Source organism: Amblyomma mixtum, chromosome 6, assembly GCF_055824585.1.
Source record: "Amblyomma mixtum isolate Tamu chromosome 6, ASM5582458v1, whole genome shotgun sequence".
Taxonomy (NCBI): domain Eukaryota; kingdom Metazoa; phylum Arthropoda; class Arachnida; order Ixodida; family Ixodidae; genus Amblyomma; species Amblyomma mixtum.
Window position 1 is genome coordinate 72,612,777 of NC_143017.1, and position 14,763 is coordinate 72,627,539.

At 49.5% G+C, this 14,763-nt stretch overlaps 1 protein-coding gene across 1 annotated transcript in view; it reads left to right on the plus strand.

The window, feature by feature from the left end:
* Window positions 1-14,763, plus strand: part of LOC149339356 (irregular chiasm C-roughest protein-like) — a 358,742-nt gene that overhangs the window by 166,401 nt on the left and 177,578 nt on the right. Inside the window, exon 5 of the mRNA XM_089548107.1 lies at window positions 8,287-8,327. The gene's annotated coding sequence lies outside the window, so the exon portion shown is untranslated. The remainder of the gene's footprint in view (window positions 1-8,286; window positions 8,328-14,763) is intronic.

Genomic DNA, 14,763 nt, shown 5'->3' on the forward strand with positions numbered 1-14,763 from the left:
CTTACTCTTTTTTTTTTTTAATCCACTCTCGTGCTGCTGGAGAGTTGGCCGCTGGTCTAAGCCTTTTCTTTTTGTTATTTGTTCGCACCCGCGACGTCGTAATTTGGTGCGCTGTTAAATGTGTAAGATGATTTGTTCTCTATCACTTTATCTCTCGGCCTTATATCGCTTCCTGTTCTATTCCTTTTGGTCTCAACTATGTGTGCTTGCTAGGTGCCTGCTTCTTTTTCTTTCTTTTTCTTTTCAACTTCGAAAATACTAAACCGTATTTTTTTTTCATGGCTGGCCTGAAAAAATAGATGGTTTACCTCTATCAGCGTTAGTCGCCATGACAAAAAGAAAAAAAAAAACTCACTCCTTCTCCAAAGAGCCCAGTGTTTCTTAATATACAGGGCAGAGTATATTATATACATAATGTATCGTATAATCAAGGTACCGGTACATTGTATCCTTTTCTTTATAGTGTTCGTGTGGGTGTGTGGGAGTTTGTGTTTCGCACTTTGTTACGTAGTTACCCAGACTGCTTTTTCCATGTTGTTTTCTGACTGCATTCTTACTGGCAAGACAAGTTGTTCAGGCATACCATATAATGCTTGCTGCGTGTATTCTGTATGCCGCCACGTATTTCCAAGCGTTCCTGTACAATAAATCACAGAGCCGCTATTTCTTTGGGATGGCAGATCCGCGCTTTTTGTCGCATGCGGTGAATGGTGACACTGAATGTCACCGTCCGTAGCACTGTCAGTCCTGGAATGATTTCGCCGGCGGCTCATTAGCATGCGCTAAGAACATTCATCTCCTACCCCCCTCTCCCCCCTTCTCCTCTTGAAAGACGCCAGGACGCCTGAAAGGCACCGCCCGCCTTTCAAAGAAAGGTTACTTGCCCAATCCTATACACTCGCTCGGCATTTCAGCACCATCGCCGCACTGGGCTCTTCGCTTGAATTGGCAAGAGTCTATTTGAAAGCGCTCCTCGCCAGTTGGCATCGTTCTCGCAGGGGAGACGAATTCTAATCATCCAGTTTTTTTGTCGCGTCTTTGAGCGACCTGACCCCGCCCACCGTCGTCACTCCAACCCTGATATTTTTTTTTTCCTTTCAACGTATAGGATGACTCATCCGGCTTTTCTAAAGGTTGCTAGGAGAAAATAAGAAAGCCTTCAATTTGTTTCTCTCTTTCAGGCTGCGATATCAATCGTTCTTAGCGATTTTAGAAACCGTGTCACCGACCGGAAATATATTTAGGATGGAGGCTCAATTACTACATTCACTGAATCAAGACATAATGTCCGTAATGTTTGAAAGCATGAATATTAAGCTGCGTGCTTTTAGCCGCGTTCGTGGCTGCGTATGTGGGTTTCTTTTGAAGATGTGTCGAATCCTGACTGCCGAAACGCTTTTAATGAGGAGAACTCAACTGCTGGTTTCCGTATTTCTTCAAGAAGTTAGTTTGTCTTCACTTCATTTCTGCAGAGCTCTCTAGTTACACCGACGCTCTCAAAAAAAGAGAGATAGAAAGAAATCAAATGAATCTTCCCCTGGTTTCTACAACCCCGGGACAGACAGATAGTGTGTCAGGACGACACAAAGTTTCGCTGTTTGTACCTTATCGCAATAATTTGCCGCCGAAGAGTTCGCATGCGCATTGATGCAGGAACCGAACAGCTGTTTTAGTTTTTGTCTTCACGTGGACGCGTAGATCTACTCTACGCAGACGTTTTTTTTTTTTTTGTTAGATATGGAGTTCCATAGCATCTTTGTTCTGATGCGCACATTCTTAAACCTGATTGTTAACGGCACCGTTCATAACGCAGAGCTATGCACCGCATTGAATTCTTGACCGTATAGTCGGGTACAACTCAAGAACGTAGCTGCTTTTCCCCGTCAAAGGGCCCTCTGCCAGCCAATGGCGTCGGCCGATTCCCATGACCGTGCTATCGTGACAATCCAGGTGATAGGGAGTAGCCCCCTCCCTTCATGGTCGGGGGTAGTCCCCTATCTGCATTTTCGCGCCGCTCCCTACATTGTGATGCTAACAAGGTCATTAGAATCGGCCGACGCCATTGGCTGGAAGTGGTTCCTTTGACGGAAAACGCCGCTTCATTCTTGAGTCGTATCCTACTATAGAGAAAGATCCGCTAAATCTCTTACCACGAACCGATCTGATGCTAGAGATGGGGCAAGGCGCAGAATAGCGAGAAACTGGGTCGGTAAGTTAATGGTGTTCGACTGCGCGTCTCGTGCTACTAAGCGATATCGAGACTAGCGGCTGCTACAGAGCCGAGGATGCAGGAAGGGCTAGGCGGAAGAGAAAGGAGAGTGTGGAGTGGGGTGTGCTCAGCGAGGTCAAGCGGGGCGGGTGGTGGGCATACCGTTGCTCGTTTTCCGGCCCATTTCACCTGGACAAATCTTTTGCGCGGGCATTGCCTTTTTCGTGGATGCATTTGCGAGGGAGGAAGTGTTGGGGGAGTGGAAGGAAGGAGGGAGGATAGGGTAGAGGGTCCGGCGATCCTTATCCCACAAAAGGCGGCCTCGACGAGCCGTCTGTCCCGAGCACTTGTGTCCGGTGGCGGCCCGCTCTCTGCCTGCCCCGCGACCCGGGACGCGTCGGGCAAAGGGAAGAAGGCCCGGCGGATGCATTAGGAAAAAAGTTTTGGGACACGGAGTGCATTAGTTGGGACCGTCGCGCGGTGGTAGCGGGGGGGACGCTTTCACCGCTCTTCTTTTCTCCGTGTCTTCTTTCACCGCTTTTTTTTTTTTCTTTTTCCGCGTCTGGTTTCTGAGCGCTCAGTTTATTTCCTTCTCCCCCCCCCTCCCCCGTTCTCCTCTCTTGTCTGTTTCTCCTGGCTACTTGCGCGTACGGTCGGAGCTTTCTTTCGACGTATACGTTAACTTTCGCGTGTTTTTTGTAGCTTACGGTTGTCTTGCTTTTTAGCGTTCTTGTTGCGTGCGCTTCTTCCCTAGCTGGACCCATTCAGCGCGGTTCGTTCGATACGAAGAGCTCGGACCCCCCCACGCGTACTCTTTGTGGCCGGCGGGTGTCCGGACGTGCGCGCGCCGTGGCATACAGAGTGCGTGAGGTATTGAACCCTCTCCTCGCTCGACCGGGTGGGCGCTTCTTTCTGCTTTGCTGTTGGTGCTGCTGCGTGGCCGTACTGGTCGCCGATAATGCCTCCGTCCGGCTTTTGCCCTCACGAGAGTGCCGCTTCCGCGCAGGCAGTCTCACACTGTGTCTTTGGACATCGTGCAAAGTGCAATGAACAAAATGGTCTAGGAGGAGTGTATGAGAAAGGGGGTGGGTGAGTTGAACCCTTTTCGTAATTCGTTGGTTTGGTTTTCCCACTTAGCACACTGCCCTAATAATGGAGTCACTGATGACCAGTTGTACGAGGCGTAAGTTTTTAACACGCATGCTAGAGATTATCTCACGGGAACCGAATTGGCAGATTCTGTGCCATAAGACACATGAACTGCTACTCTTGTTTCAAAAATTGGCTGAACCAACGGTAGGAGGCCATGAAACATTTGAAGAGAATCGAGCTACGCCAGAATTCAAGTTGACAACCGCACCGGTCAGGTCGTCGATTGCGTGGGCCTGCGCTCAAACTGTCTGAGCGCTGTATGGGCTGGAACGAACGCCACTTTAGTGCTGGGAAGCAATATGGAGCAGCAGATTTAAGCCTCTGTACCGGGGGGGGGGGGGGGGGGGGGGGGGGGTTTGGGTGGTTCATGCCCGTCTAGAGTATTGCCAAGAGAATCGGGGGGGGGGGGGGGGGGGTACCAGGTCCTCTTACCCCCCTACCTAGATGGATACGAGCCCGCAGAGACCTTTCTGATGCATTGGAGAAGCACTATGCAGTGAAAGTGCGGTTTCACTGCATAGCGGGCCAAAATGAAGGCTAATCGCAGTAGTTCCCCACATTGATCAGTAATTCCATTCGTTTTCAGTTCATTCGATCATCTCCGATCAATCATTCCCTCTGGTGGTAATCTTTCGTACCTGTAATATTACGCGGACTGTTTTCTTCTTAAAATTCCTTATCAAGAGTGTTTCTATAATGTAGAAAGGAACAGTAGATAGGCATAAAAAGTTACGTAGAGGAATGTTAGGTCACAGCATTATTCGTATAAAACACCGCCTTCGGTGAAAATTTCACTTTGGCACTCGTAACACTTGGAGGAACGTCGTTTCCTGTAGATTTATTAAAGTTGCCTTCCTATACTGCGCTCTCGCTGATCTCATCGTACACCGGCTTAAAACTAGAGCTGTGAATCTTCTTGGGCCGTCTGTCTGAGTCTTGGCTCCGGCGGTTTTTTACTGCCTCGTATACCAAAAAGCAAATGAAAAGAAGACAAGAACATCATACGCACTTTTATCATGCGAATGCAGACATGTTTTCAGTCGCACTGCAAGGGGCCATGTCCAGCGGGGGTAGAAATCGAATAAGGACTTTACGGCTTCAGTAACGCTCCTTGATCTCTTTGCATATTTGATCAAAAAGAATGCCCTCCCCAGGTAGTCATTTTAATTATATTTCTCTTTTCTGCTGACTACGGTAACGATTTTATGGAGTAGCCCTTTCGGCTCTCAAGGGTCAATTTGTTCGGCTTAAAGGTCACGGATTTGAAGGTTACGGTCAGCCGGACCAGGCGTATATGCGTCAGGAAAACGCAGCGTTGCCAGATTTGTGAACGCGGTGCTGAAAACGTGTAGTTAGTATCACAGTAAATAAATAAATGACCAGTGATTAGAAAAGCTGGCTGCATGCTATGAATACTGGGTATTTCGCAAGAAGTACATTATAGGGTTCCTCAAAAAGAACTGCTGCGTGTGAGCATGTGTCCGACCTATAACCGTGTTTAGATCAAAAGAGTATCTGAAAACGTGTTACCTTCATGCTAAATTCAATTTATACCGTGCAGCTACTGTAGCGTACATACTTCCTTATCCTAACGCTTTTGAATTCAACCTTCACTTTTTTTCTCTGGCACAGAAATACCGACCTCTCTCTGAAAGTGCGAACGTTCGCTACCGTGTATAAACTTTTCAAAAAAATTTATCGCGAAACTGCTGTCTCTTTTTTCTCAATATTTTTCCTGGCTGCCAAATTCTAGCTCTTTTTTTTTTCTGCAGACTTTCTCGGGTGATTCGCTAGCTTTACTAGCACTGCTATATTATTAACAAAAAGTCAACCCTTGACTTTAAACTGCTTGATTATTATGCTCGAATGTAAACGTACAGCAGTCGTTATGCTTAACCTGCACGGCAGTCTCTTTTACGGGCTGTATAGTGGTAGATGCACTGAGTATAAAAATAAAGCACCAACAGTTGTGGAAGTGGCGAGCACAATCACTTCGTAGTTATCTAGCAACTCAGCCTCGTTGAAAACCAGAAATGGGGCTTAGAGCACGTTATCGTTAAGTATTCAGTGGCTGCGCTGCTAGCGGGTCTAATCTGAGCACGGGAAAATAAATGTAACACACACCTCTCGCGGAACCACCCTTGAAGACCTCGCCGTACGTCACAGAAAATACAAGACATGCTTGCGTGTTTCCACCATGTGTGCAGACTGCGCTCTCACCATGCACCGTGTGCGGGGCGACCTCTATGTACTAAATCACGTGCCACACGAGAACCTGTCGGCGTGAGTTCCAAACGCGAGTGGCTTGGGCTCCGTGCAGAGCTAAAACGTTCATTAAGAAACTCATTGTTTTCGCAAATGAGGCAGGCCTCGACTTTTCTCTTCCCCTTTCCCTCCATCCCTGTCCCAGCGTGCACAACACGGATCGGGTGTTGCGCGCTGCCGGGTGCTAATTTACCTGTTAGCGGCAAATTCACTCTCGGCGTGCGCACAGCCACAGCGGTGCTCCCGTTGCGGTCCCTGTCGGCAGCCACTGTTGTCTGTCGCTTGTGTCGTGATTCGATTTCGGCTCCGATTCCCGCGTCGTTAACAACGTGCGCGGCAGCAAACTGTGGCTTCGTTTTTTCTTCCTTCATTATTTTTTTTTTCGATTCGAGCCTCAACCGGAAGAGATTCGTGGCGCGTCGGAAAATAGGCGCTTAGTTGCCCAGGCCTAACAAGCCTCGTTAGCCGACGCTGCGGCCGCCAACTACTTTAATCGAGTTCACTGCTTGCGACGCTCTCCTGTTTCAAACGAGACGCCGCTTGACAAGAGCTGCTGCTGATGCTGCTCAGGAAAAGGAGACTGAGATTGGGGGCTTAGCTCTAGGTCGACTTAAGAAGACCAGTGTCTATTGTGACGTTGATCCCGATTTCTGTGGTCGTGTGTTCGGGTTAACTTAAGTTTGATTACGTTATGCCGGAGCTGAAAGTGACTTACTTAATAGAAACGAGCGCATACGAGTGGCGCCTATGTGGTTTCCTTGTTCAGCTGTTCACAAGGCACTAGTATTGCATACCACGTAACTTAGTCTAGCTGCAGCATGAATGTATTGCAATTAGACTGAATTAGAACTTTCTTAGAGCTAGCACGCATTGGGAAACTAACTGGAACGCGTTCATGTTGCAGTTAGTTTTGCAGTGTTTGTTAGCTCATGTTAGAGTTCGCTCATTACTTACGAGCGCACATGTACATTATTCTGTTCTCAAAGTAGCCGGCAAGGGGTCTTGTTTTGTTATTCTCTGTACAGCTTTCTTTCTTGCGGGCAAAGCAAAGAGCACTAGGCTGGCAAACGTTAGACATAGTCTCCGTGCAAAAAAAAAAAAAAAAAACAATAGCTGTGACGGTGGCGCTGTAGTCGGTTCGGGTGGCATCGATTTGGCCTCAGCGTCGACTCGAAGTGGACATTGATCAGCTGGCATCGGCGTCGTCGCCTCGCTGCGCTATCTCAAACGACCGGCGAACATTATGACACGCGCGCACCGCAGCGTGGTTTATTTCTTCCCGCGCTTTTCGTTCCTAGAACCAGGCGCATAAATCAAGGGCTCTTGACATTTCTCTTTTCGACTAAGTCTCTCTCTCTCTCTCTTTCCGTACGGATATTTCGGTTTCCTTATCTGTAGCGGAGTAGGGGGCAAGCAGGTGTGGAGCCATGGCCAACCACGAGCCCGCTGGTTGCACGAAAAGCGTGAGTGACAGCCTGGCGCTTAAATGGCTGAGAAGGGAAGGGAAAGAGAGGGTGTGAGGAAAGAGGAGGAGGACGCGCGGTGTGATTCTGGGCCACCGCAGGACCCCAAGATGTGTCCCCTGAGGCGACTTTCTGGAGCGCAGCGGCAGAGGCGTTTCTTGGGCGGGCCAGAAGAGCCGAAGGAAGGACCCGGCGCAACATCTTTACTGCCGCACTGACAATTTAAACGGCCCGGCAGCCGAGCGTGGCGCGTCCATAAGGCAGATAAGGCGCCTCCGCTTGACGAATGGTGTCACATCAAGAACGCTCGGGGCCTCCTCTTTCGCTTTAAACGCCACTGCGGTGGTCAGGACTTACAGTTTTCCTCTAGACGAATCGCTCAATTCTAGCAACTGCTTTTTTATTTATTTCTCGATAAACTATAACGGTGGACCCGTTCCTTTTCTTTCCTTCTTTTCCTTGAATATTTCGATATTTTATTCTGCGTCAGGACAGAACATACTTTTAAATGTTTCTCTCTCATTTGTGTAGTGCGGTTTTCGTTTTGGCGCTCAGAAATCCAGCGACGCGGGGTATTCCACCGAGTCACCGAGGCATTAATGCGTTCCCTTCATAGAGGCGGGGGGGGGGGGGGGGGAGAGAGAGAGAGAGTGAGTGAGTGAAGGGGATGGGCTGCGAAGAGGGCGAATATAAGTTGTGCTGCGCGTCAGGAAGAAGCTCGGCCGAAATGCTTATAGACCGTTATAAGCGGCTTAAATGGAAGTCCCTTCACTGGGATCGGGTCGATCTCACGCATATAAATTCCAGCGAACGCAGATTAGAGACAGAGAGGGGGGGGGGGGGGGGGGGGGGTGCAGCTGCGAGTTTATCAGGGGTTCCATAGTGTCCCGCAGTAATATGGCGTTAGTCCAGTAGCATATAATAATCAGCGGGCGTATACTGGTGTCCCGTGAAGCTTTACGTTGTATTAATCACTCAGTGAAGAACTGCTCTTCGAGGAGCACGCCATATTATTACGAACTCACTGGTTGTGTGACAAGCTTAACACGTTGATTCAAAACTTAGTTTTCCTAGGGGGGGGGGGGGGGGGGGGGGGGGGGGGGTGAAGAACTACTGGCATTTTAATTTCACATCCTAGACCTAACGTCGTATCCAGGGAAGATCTCTTGTAATGTGTCCAACTCTCTTCTGTTTTAGGTGGGGTGTAAGGGCACCTGCGGCTACCATCTGGCCATCCGGTAAGTTAATGCGGCTTTCACGTTCTGAGAATAAAATTATGAGCATGAACTTTAACTCTTCCCGCGTACGATACTGTGGTGGGCTTACTCGAACTGAAAAGCGCCTAGTTAATTCCTTATAATCTCAAACAGTTTTCTGCGGGAATGGCAAGAAGAAAGAAAAACACATATTCCTGCGCGAAAAGCCAAAAACCACTAGCTGTAGTACTTGTTAGGTACCATAAGTAGCTTGCATTTTTTCGATTTCTTCAGACTGAGCGTGGGCGTCTTGTCAAGTTTCCGCGCATGCAAGAATAACAGACAAGAAAAGTTGCAAACTTTGCGAGCAAACTTTGCGAGCAAACTTTGCGAGCAAACTTTGCGAGCAAACTTTGCGAGAAAACTTTGCGAGAAAACTTTGCGAGAAAACTTTGCGAGCGAACTTTGCGAGAAAACTACATTTCCCGGAAGAACCACCAAAATTAGGCGAATAATTTTGTAAAGTAGCTTTTGTTGCAAGGACGGTGTTTGTGCAGTGAAGTATCCTTGCCGTGAGATTCGCTGTGGCGGCGTTCTATTTCGCCTTCGCGTGAACGGAAAGCGCTCGTCGCGTACTCATACCTCAACCCCATCGCTACGCCAGCACGTTCTTCCCCAACCCTTCTGTGCCTAACCACGCGTTGTGTGAGTTATGGCGAAATCAGTACATAAGCGCCGCCATTCATCAGTCGCTTGTGTTCGGCGCGCGCAGTTCACTCCGTCTAGGATCTCTCTCGCGGTGAGCAGAATCGCTTCCTCCATTCGACCATCACTGAAAAATTTCGAGCATACCCAGCTCGTGTCGTAAGCACCTCTTTTCCCATACCACCAGCTCACGACCGCTTCTCCCCGCTTTCTCCTCCGCGCGCTCCAGGCGGAAGTGCGTCGGTCTTCGTCTTCGAAACCGGGCGAGAAAGTGCCGAGGGCTTGGGCGATGGTCGACCGCGCCTCGGGCGCGTTTACGGCGAGTGGGTAAGCGGCTCTGCTCGCCCCCGGTCTCCTCTCGAAGCAGCCGCCTTTCGAAGGCGGCGCTCTTCTAAGGAGGAAGCGACCCGAATGGAGAGGGTAAAGGGAGGAGGGAAGTCTCGGCACATTCGCAGCTGGGCCACTTCCCACGCCGTATCCTAAGCGCTTACCCTGCCCGGCTCTCTGGTCGGTACTGGCGAGACCTCGCTTGCCTGCTGCCAGTGTCGTTGTGGTCGTCCGTCTCGGTCTTTACAACGCGAGATCGAATGCGTAAACAAAGGTATCTCTTCTTTCTCGTACGAGCTACCCTCGTCGGCGGTATCCCAGAGTAACGCCCCTACCGAACAGGAGCGGTCCTTGGAAACATTTGTTTCCAAAGGGGCCGCTTCTTTCCTGCAGAGTCGTGCGTGTATAGGCCTATGTAAACATACAACTCCTGCCCGTTTGTGCTGCATGCTTCTTCTTTTCCACGGGTTCTTTAGTTGACACTCTCCTTTTTTTCGTTTTATTCACGCGTCCTGTCTTTCTATTTATTCTTTTTCTTTTTGCGCTCGTCGAAGCTTAATTACTGCTTCGGCGAAGCCTCGTTAAAACGAGAGAAAAGTGGAGAGAAAGGTGGATGTATCCTCCGGAGGTTCGTTCCCTCGCGTGTTCACTAATTAGCAGTAAAATAGACCCTGGCGGATTAGTTTCGGGGGTTGTAAAATGTTGGCGGATAATGCGAAGGATTCTTAGGAACAGGAAAGTTATCCGCCGCTGACTAGAGAGTGTAAAGAAGCTGGCCTGTGGCTGTTTAAACTCGAATCGAAAAGCTTCTGGCTACTATCGTAATCGGATGCCGGCAAAGGCTAGTAGGCATTCAAAAAAGAACAAAATATTGCAATTCTGGACTAACAATAGTATCGCATTCCGTTCTAGATTAGCAGCGACTGCTTCACCTTTTTCTCTATTTTGTTTTTATTCCTTTTCTTATTTCGAATTATGGATACTGCGATCCTTGTTACAAGATCTTGGCAAGGGCCACACAGTGCATGCAAGTAAACAAATGCTTGCAAGTACAAACACGATTCCAATATGTTCGGAGAAAGGTGAACAAGCAATAATAAAGAATAGAAACAGAAATCAAAAATAAAAATGCAACAAAAATATACAGTGCAATGTAAAGATAAGCACAGTTGTACACAGCACTTCCCGATCCCTAAAAAATTTCTGTGGTTCAGCTTGAGAACGTTATTGGATCTTAGCGTTTTCACCGTCACATGTTGCAAAAGAACTGCTTTATTCAACCCACTGCATCATTTATTACGCACTGCAATGATAGTCTCCTCTCGTAGCGTATTAATATTAGTGTTAGCTTGTTTGGGCTTTTTTTTACTTTTAATGATCTCTCCACATCATCAATATAGTGGTCCTGTACCCGCGCGCGCGCGTGTGTGTGTGTGTGTGTGTGTGTGTGTGTGTGTGTGTGTGTGTGTGTGTGTGTGTGTGTGTGTGTGTGCGTGCGTGCGTGCGTGCGTGCGTGCGTGCGCGCGCGTGCGTGCGCGCGCGTGCGTGCGTGCGTGCGTGCGTGCGTGCGTGCGTGCGTGCGTGCGCGCGTGCGCGCGTGCGCGCGTGCGCGTGCGCCCGCCCATGCTAGCGCACTCATTCACTTTTGCGTGATTTCGCGTTCCCCAATCAATAGCGGTTATTTGCTCGCAGAGCGCGTAAAAATTGAGTTGATACGGCAGCAGAAAATACCAGATTGTGGATCGGTCTCCCTGGTTGCATCCCAGAATTTTTTCTTTTTGCCTGAGCTCTTCGAGGACAAACTGGCGAACTTACGAAGCGTTTACTAATAAACATGTTTTCCACGAAAGCTGACGTATATTGATACTTTTTGACGTTAATGAAACTTTCGAACTCTAGGAAATGGAGTGGACATTACCTCTCCGAGTTAAAGAAGCAGCATTTTTGTTTCAAAAAAAGTTTTTTTGCGATGCATCCGACGGAAAGGTGGTCCATGCTACCTTGTGAGGAAAGGTGTCGTGTCGTGAAAGGTGTCGTGACACTGTCGAGAGGTCTTGAAGGCGCACTTTCAGCTGTACTTGATGGACATGACGTATTGTGCTTGTCAGCAGGCCCCGCGCTGACAAGCGCACACACACACAAGGAGAAAGAGAATAGGTTTGATTAAAAAATGAATGCTATGAACGCGACACGGGGGTTGTGTCGCATCGTTACCTGTTTCTTTCGTTCTGCCGCTGTATTTGGAGACTACATAAGTTCACTTAATTACTTAATGAAGTCCTTAGGTATCGAGTTTCGCTGCAACCGACTTCGAGCAACCGCAAAAGTATGCACCTGCTAGTACTGCTACTACTATTACACCCTTTGCTACTGCTACTCTATCCTCTACATCACCACCGCAGCTGTCGTTTTTATCACCATTATTTCTTATATTACTATGCCTTCAACTGAACTGCTTCCAGTTGCTATGCCTTCTACTACTCCTCCATGCGTTGCTGTTACAGCCATTGCTACCATGAATGGTTATTGTACGGGGCACGGGCCCAGAAACGCTGTCGGAAGCACATTGTTCACCCTTGTACGCTATAGGGGGCTGCGTACGGCACGTAAAAGCTATTTGCCTTACCTCGCGGTTCTTTAAAAGGGAGAGAAGGAAAAAAAAGGGGGTGGGGGAGGCGCTCGTCTACGCGGACCTCGTTTCGCGCTCGACCTCTCCGGGAGCAGAAAGACAACCGTAGTCGAACAAGAGGAGCGACAGCGGGCCGGTAGAGCGGAAACACTCGAAGCCCTCGGGGTTTTCCTGGAGCGCTGGGAGACGGGCAGGTAATTACGCTGAGGGGGCCCGCGGCCTTCAACTCCGAGCGCAAATTAAATTGCCGCTAAAGACGCGCCCAAGGGGGACCGCGAACGCAGAAGTGAATGGAGCGGGGAAGAAAAGGGGAAGCGCCTACGAAAGGGTGCGCGCACACACACGCAGCGCACCGGTTCTGTACGAACCGCGTGCCTTTCGGCCAAGCTCTCTCGATTCCCCCGCACACTAGAGACGCGGCTTTTGACCGCCGCTGGAACCCTTCGTCGCCCTTGCGAATTCGCTTGGTTCGTTCCCTTCATCTTGGAGGAGTTGGCGGAGACAGCGTGGGTCCGTTTCCTGCTGCGTCTCCTTCATTTGCATGGTTCGCTGACGCTCTCGCAGAAAGGAAAAAGACAATATCCACGTCTTTTTTTTTTGCATTCACGGAATGAATAGGCGATAACATAGAAGGTGCCATCTTCTGTCGACCGACGGCGGCTGTTGTAGATTTGGTTCTTTAATCATTCGACCTACGCCGCCGCGGTGGCTCAGGGGTGTGGCGCTTGGCTGCTGGCCTGAAAGACGCGGGTGCGATCCCGGCCGCGGCGGCGGCATTGCGATGAAGGCGCAATTCCAGAGGCCCGTGTGCTGTGCGATATCAGTGCACATTAAAGAACCCGAAGTGGTGGAAATTTCCGGAGCCCTTCACCACGGCGTCCCTCATAGCATGAATCGCTTTGGGAAGTTAAACCCGTATAAACCAAACCAGACGATTCTACCTACACTATGCTTCAAATCAGAACTTGAGCGCCTGACCTGTGGAAAGTTTCTAGAGATTGACAGACTGAGGCTTCACCTGTGGATTAGCCACCTAGTTATTAAACGCGTCCTACACCTTTTTGTGTCTGTCCATTCTACACGCATTGTGAGCCGTCCCGAGTGTTTCCCACAAAAGCCGCAAGTGGTGTGACAGTCAGCGTTGAAGTTATGAACTAGTAAGAGTGCAAGAAATTGAAATACCAGCGTTGTGCAGACTTTCGCGACTGGTGTGCGATCACGCAAGAATGCGACGCCATGCGCACGCATGTGACTGGTGACCTCTGCCAAGTTATGTCTTGATGTCATAGCCGTTGTTGATCATTCATTTGTGTGTTTTATCAGTTCCCGCTACGGAGGAGCTATGACGTCAGTAGTGTCAATGTCGAAAGTAAAAGAACACGTGCGACGCGGCTGCGAATGTTACTGCGTTCAACACTAACTCTGCCAGGGTTTCAGTGAAAACTCGCGTATGAGCTGTCATAGGCTTTGGTTATATTTCCAGGTAAAACACGTGACGCTTTTGCTTTGCTAAACAGTAATGACAGTGTTCCCTATGAATTTCATCAATTCGATTTTTAATACTTTATAGGATTAAACCCACAACATGTGCCTTGTGTAATTTAATTATGATCTGTTTGCGTACAGCCGCTACAGTAATGTTCATTCAGACTTTGTACTTGAAGCTCGACCATATAGCCACTTTTATATTTTAGAACTGCGCAAAGTGACTGAACGGTCATACTTATCTTTTCTACTTCGACGTGAAAAGCAATACATTGGCATCGTCTTATATGGCTATAAGCCCGCCTCTATGTTTTGTTCTTCGCTTATGGGCGCCTACGTCTATGCGAGGCAGACCAACAAGAAAATCAGGAAGCGTAAAAAAAAGCAATTCCAGCCGCCTGATTTTGCTGACAGTTGTGCGTAAGACAAGTAATCTTTGCAATATTCTCCACACACACACACACACACACACACACACACACACACACACACACACACACACACACACACACACACACACACACACACACACACACACACACACACACACGCGCGCGCGCGCACGCACACGCACGCACACACACACGCACGCACGCACACACACACACACACACGCACGGATACACACACACACAGAGGAAGTGACGCCACAAACGCGCACTGTCACAGCTAGAATTCCATCTCGGGCAATTCCCTACCGCTTTTTTCGCTTCTATAGGAGTGCAGTTCTATAATTCAAGTTGCGCAATACAGTGCGCCGCTTACGCTCTTTCGCTTTGCTGCACCGCTTCTCCTCTTCCTTTTTTTCTCTTCCTCGCATTCCTTCTCGGTTCTCTCGCCCAGGTCGAGACAGCGCGCAGCAGCAGCGCACTGTGTATATACCGCTGCGTACAGCCGAGGCGCGGCCGGGCAGGCGGGCGCAGCGGGACCTCGGCTGCCCGCCGTGTGTTTGCCTTAAAATGCGAGCGGCGGCGGCGGCGGAATTCCCCAGCGCTCATGGCGGCACGCTTGGGCTCACTCGAGCGCTTCCGAATCCGATTTGTCTGCGGAAAAACGGGCGCCGCGACGCGAGGCGAGCCGGCAGCCGCCGCTGGGGCTTCGGTGTGGTGGGCTGCTACTGCCGCTGTGCTGGGCGACGGTGTAGCTCTCTGCCCCGCATTGCTTCTCTCAATTACTTCTCCGTCGTCGACCGCCGCATTATGCCATGAGTCCACGTTTGTCCGTCTGCGTGCTCCTCCATCTGCTTGTGTAGTTGCGTGCGAGGTGTGTGTGTGTGTGTGTGTGTGTGTGTGTGTGTGCGTGCGTGCGTGTGCGTGTGCGTGCGTGCGTGTG